The sequence below is a fragment of the Patagioenas fasciata genome, chromosome 14, assembly GCF_037038585.1.
Source record: "Patagioenas fasciata isolate bPatFas1 chromosome 14, bPatFas1.hap1, whole genome shotgun sequence".
Classification (NCBI taxonomy): Eukaryota; Metazoa; Chordata; class Aves; order Columbiformes; family Columbidae; genus Patagioenas; species Patagioenas fasciata.
Window position 1 is genome coordinate 9,471,511 of NC_092533.1, and position 6,000 is coordinate 9,477,510.

Below are 6,000 nucleotides of genomic sequence, written 5' to 3' on the forward strand. Positions count from 1 at the left end.
TGGTTATTTTTTAGTTGATTGAATCAAATGTGGGAGACCAATAGAGAAGATGAGAAGGGAGCTGTGGGCAGGTATAGGCTTATCTGGGGGGAAAACAGCCTGGAAATGGTTACTTTGGCTTTAGTCTTCCCAATAGCATCACCTGATGTCATATGTGCTGTCATTTGTGTCTGGGCAATGTTAAACCCTGGTGTGTGGTGAGCTGTGCAAGCAAATGCTCTCAGTTTTCAGGCAGTTGTAAACTGCAGACTTGTGGGGAGAAATGAGTTCTCTGTCTCACCAAACTTTTGTTTCAATACCTTTCTGTAAAACTAGAAGACTGAGGCTTGTCCACATGCCTCAGGAGGGTGTTGTGACATTTAGTGAGATAAGATCAGCTTTCTTATATAAATGTGTAAAACTGCTTTTAAATACCAAGTGTGGTTGAAGACCGGGAAACATTTGAATGGCAGCCCAGTGCCTCCCTTTCCCATAGCATGGCGTATGCCAGACTTGTTCTTATGGGGTGAAAGAGGCTTGGAAAAACAACCTACCAGGTGCACTGGGGCAGTTATTACAGTCCCTCCAAAAGCATCTTCTAAACCAGTGTTTGCCTATCTGTCATTGGAGACAGGTTCTTATTAGGTCTTTGACACTGCTCAGGGCTTGGGCTTATCCTGCATCAGGTTGTGGCGTAAAATCAAGGGTAGTGGACTGAGGCACAAGACCTTTGGCTCTGCTGCTGTACTTCTGCCTTGATAAGTATCGTAGCAGAGAGTCAAGCATATAAAGCTGTCCTAGCCAGGTTTCTGAAGGCAACACTAGAAGTTTTGTAATAGCTGTGTGCTACTGAGTGGATGCCCGAAATAAGACATAAAGTACTGCTGCCAAACTGCAGATCCCATGAATGGGATTCTTACTGCTGTCAGCAGCAACACCTTCCAGAGAAGGATTGTGTGCTGGCTGGTGTTGCGGGACTGGGAGAATTCTTCATTGCTGAAGAGTAAAGTCGCTTCTCAAGTGCCTATATAGATATAGCTGTGGTGATACGTCATATGAGATTGGTCTACACATTGCGAAGACTTAACTCTCATGAGACAGACGTTTCTGAAGAATGCAGTGCTGTGTACGGAGATAATGGTGTTACTTTCCACTTTGCAGAAAATAGCCACTCCTGCCCTGCATCCTCAGATATTGAGAATTTCTGTCTCAGAAATCATAAAGCAAATAGTGTTCAGAGCCTCCTCTTCCTGGTGTGGGTCATAGAAGCAAGACAAGTGTGGAACTGTCCATATTTGAAAACACGCACACACCTTGCCGTGGACACCTGGACAGGTTAGAATGGTTGGAAGAGGGGCTCTTTCCTAAATTAATGGTTGATTTTCAATTCCCCATTGTAGATCTCTTCCACAGTGTAGCTGACTTGTGCAGACAAGTAATCTTGTATCCCAAATGTGTGACCTTCTTCACGTTCTGTGTCCCCCCTGCCGTGTGCCACATCCTCTTCATCAGAGCATAGCTTGACACCTCCTGCTAGAGAGCTGCTAGAGAAAGATAATTGAGATAACAGAAAAAGGTACTTGTTACAGTAATTAAGTAACTCAGTGGATTAGTTTTCTTTTGTTTTCATCTGGCAGTTTCACAATCCTATTGTGAACCAAACTCAAGAGAGAGAAAAGAGGCCCCCTAACATCAGCCGGTCCCACATCTGCTCAAGGGCTGGCTCAGGGCTGGCTGAAGGGGTGGTGGGTCCTGCCAAGAGACATTCAGCCCTTCCCACAGGGCTGCCCCGGGATTTGCAAAGCCTCGCAGGTCATTAGAGTCCTGCAGGGAAGATCTGAACATGCCCATGGGGAGGCAAAGGGCTAAAATACTCAAGGATGGAGGACTACCATGTTTCTTGGACTCTGGATCACGAGAGTTTGGAGAAGAGCACCAGTGCAAACACTTGGCCTCAGGTTCCGGATGCAAGGCGTACAGGTACGATGACAGACAGCAGTGGAGATGCGTAGTTCAGGTTGCACAGTTCTGCACTGCATACTTTAAGCACACAATGATCATTTCTCTCATGCAGATTGCAAACCAAGGCATCAGATGAGTGGATATTTTGCAGATATATCTTCTGCACTTTAGTAGGTTTGGTTGTTTTTTCAAATTCTGTGAAAGAGTTTCCTATTACTGTCTTGCAGAAGTGATTTGACTGGAAGCTGACTGACTACATTTGACTTTTGCCAGATTATGTTGGGTAGGACTGAATTTATGATGTTGTTTGCTTGTGCCACAATTTCACAATTACTGTATCTATTTCATAAATCCAATTAAGCTGTTATGGGAGTAAAAGTATTAGACAAAATAATTTTTATTTTCCTTGCAGTTGCTGAAAACCTAGTGCAGAGCACCTATCATCTGCAGTCGGATGACCTGGAAAGTCTTTTGCTCAGCTATAAAAATGAATCAACATTTTTCAGATTTTACGCTTGCTACAGGTTATGACTGGACACAATGCTGGTGAGCTGCACAGACAAAGACATGAAAAGCAACACATCATGGAAACACTGAAATAGCTTGGACTTGTACTTGACAAATGTTAACAAGACTGAATATCAGTATTTGATGCGGCAATATTTGGATAATTTGGATGCTAGTGAGCCTTTTTCTTCTGTTCAAGGCCCATAGGATTCGTAAGCTTTCTGCTGGTTTGTCAGAAATGTGGATGACTTCTATTTGCACTAAAATCAAAAGAAATGGTTATTTAGGAGAAAGCTGAGCTGAACTTAGAGTAGAAAATATAGGAAGATACGAAAATGTAAGAAAGGTGAAATAGTTGTTTTATTTCTTGGGGTTTATCTGCATCAGCAGCATCACAGAAGTAGTCTTTTGTGTTTTAATATTGATTATCTTCTTGTCAGATTTGAAGCAGGTGGCAGAAACACACCCGGAAATGTATTGTGTCTGTTATGTATTACGTAAGTTTAACTCCTTTATATTGCTGTATCAGATGCATTTTCTGTAATCTAGTTCTGTCTTTTCCCCTAAGCCCTTATAAATGCAAATCTTTAGAATAATAATGTAGTTCATGAGTGTTTCCATCATGCTTTTGATCCTAGAAACATGCTCATCCCACCAATATCACAATTTATGCTGAAAAAAGAAAGGAAACTATATACCTGTGTCTGTTCCTTGAAGTCTGAAAAATCCATCATACTCCAATGGAGGTGATGAAAAAATCCTGTTCATTGAGGTCTTTTAAGATCCTGTTAAAATGCCTCATCTTTTTTGTTCCTCTCAAAGGAGATGGAATCTGACCTTCTGTCACCTGTCTGGGATTTTCTCTTGTGTGAAGAGAGCAAAGAAACTACGAGTAAGGCTGGAATAGGCATCTGAGTTAAGTGTCTCCCCTTATGTGTTTTTGTTTGTTTGGGTTTTTTGTTTTTGTTTTTTTCCAGCAGAGCTCCCTGTTGCCTCTTTGGTTTCTGTTATGCTGTGTGGAGAGGTGATGGAGAAGCACATCTGAGCTCATGGCACTTTAGAAAGATTTTCTTAAAACCCAGTGTTAAATATGTCCTGAGTAAGAAACAGTTGTCCACAACACATTCTAAATACACAAGCCCATTAAGAATTTGTAATGAACCTTGAGTATGGTCTTGCTTTTGTGTGTAAGGATGTTCATGGGTTCTCTACCACCCAGTATTTAGAAGAAAAAGAAAAAGTGGCTCTGGGCAGGAAAATCTTCAACCTTACAAGAAAGAAGATAAGCAGCTTATTAATGCTATGTAGATATTATCAAAAAATAAAAGTGATGCAGAAAGAAAATACAGAATTTCTGTTTGAGTCTTGTACCCACAAATATTGCTGATGTGATACAGGGGTCAGAGTGTGCATTTTGCACATTAGTAGAATTGCTGGACTGGAGCTTTGCAGAAGTGCTTTGACACCCACTGGTACGAAAACAGGATATTCGAACCTTTCACCAAGTACAAAATGTAAAATGAAGACTCTTTAATACTTTTAGTGCTTATGTAAATTATAATTTTATTGGCTTAGCGGTTCTTATATCTATCTTTTATATTTCAGGTGAACAATAAATACAATAAATAACTTTTCTGTTCCCCCTCCTTATCAAAGAGTTTTGGGTTTTAGTAAAGATTTTTTAGGGGTTTTTTAGGCTCTAGGTTTATTGATTGCTTGATAGGTTCTCAGAATTTTATTCAAAAATTCCTTCACATTTCCCTTGGTGTGGTATCGGCATTGATCTCCACGTGCCAGGCTCTGTGATGGAAGAAAGAACAAAGTTTGAGTTACCAAAGATTTTATAAAAAGTACAGGATTTAGATTAAACAGTTAAAATGTGTCTTCTTTGGAGCTAAGCAAGGTTTTCAAAAACAATTTCTAAACAACTGTTCCTTCAGCAGTGAGTGTAAGAATGGCTTTTCATGGTGATTAACAAAGTGGCAGCTGGACTATCCTATAGTTACAGCTGAAGTATTTAGATTGAGCTGTTTTGACCCAGCAAACAGGGCAGATAAAGCCACATGAGAAACTGGATAAGACCAGGACAATGGATTTGAGCGGTGCTGTGGTGCTATCTGAACAATCTTCCCCCTTGCAAGTTTGAAGCTGACTTAAAGGAGCTCGAGAAACTGCAACATCACCATCTTCTGTGTGTCACTGAACTACACAACGCATTTGCTCAGTATGTAAGTAAAGAATGTTTCACTGCCTCAGAAAAGGCAGATCCAGGAGTCATCCTGAGCATCATCACAAGTTTGAAGATGCTGCAGGTCACAGCAGTATTTCATGCCCAAGTATCCTTGAAGAAACTGTAGCTTAGGTAGGATTAGTGCTCCAGAAGAGAAGGATGTCTCTGCCCACCTGTCCCTAGCCGTGCCTCTTCTCTCCAGTTTTATTACTATTATTACTATTCAGCATAGAAGCAAGTTTTGAGAAAGGAGAACAGAAAAGCAATTTAAATTAAGCTCTTCTCCAGAGAGTTTAAAGGTCCTCATGCTTTGGAGAAGGGAAAGGGCACCCAGGGGCAGAACTCAGCTCTCTGCTTCCTCTGCCAGTTTTAATAGCTTTCGATTGCCTCATGCATGTTGCAGCAACTGCACCTCCCTCCTGCATCAAACAGCTATTTAAAACACATTTGAAATTAATCAAATGCTTAGCTAGACATGTTTAAATTATAAAAGAATCAATCCTTTTGTAAAAGGTAGATGAAGATCTACAGAAAGGTAAGAAAAGTCTTACTTCACAGAGGTTTCTATCCAGTTGAGTCTGAAAGGTTAGATTAAGCCATGTAATTATTGCTTTTGAAGAGATGTTGTTTTTCAGCATGTGTTCGGTTCCTTCCACAAAGCATGCCAATTCATGGCCAGGCTGTTAAACGAAGAAGGCATTAGGAAAAGCTAGAATGTATTTTTTGTTTATCTACAGAAAAAAGAAGTATGTATTGCTGAATGCGGCAGCATGTCACAATTAAAAGTAACATTCTATTGAAAACTGGTACATGAACTCTGGGGGGTTGTAGAACACTGAATCGTCATGGACACTGTAAGAAACACCTGTCACATCTCTCAGAAAACCTCAAACCGTAAAAGTAACCTCTTTGAAGTGTAGTTTCAGCTAATGCTGGGTTTCACCATGTCTGAGGAGGTTTACAAAAATGAAATGGGTTTTGGATGCATCTAGAACTGAGTATTTGAGGCTTGACATTTCTGGCCCAGGTTTGCTCAGTATTTAGGCGCCGAACCATAAACCATGGCCTTGGGGAGATTTACAAAGCAAGAACCTGTATCTCCTGATTTGTAAGTCAAGCCCCCAGAGGACTTTTCCCTGATTCTGGGCTTGGTTCTGATTGCACTGATAATGGCAGGACTTCTGTTTCCCTCCCCACCACTATTCATCAAGCTCAATTTTGCTGCTACCAGTGTAAGAAAATCTCCCTCGTAACCGAAAGCAAAAGTTATGTAAGGATAAAAGTGATGAAACTTAAACTCAGTTAATACTGAAGCAGTAGCT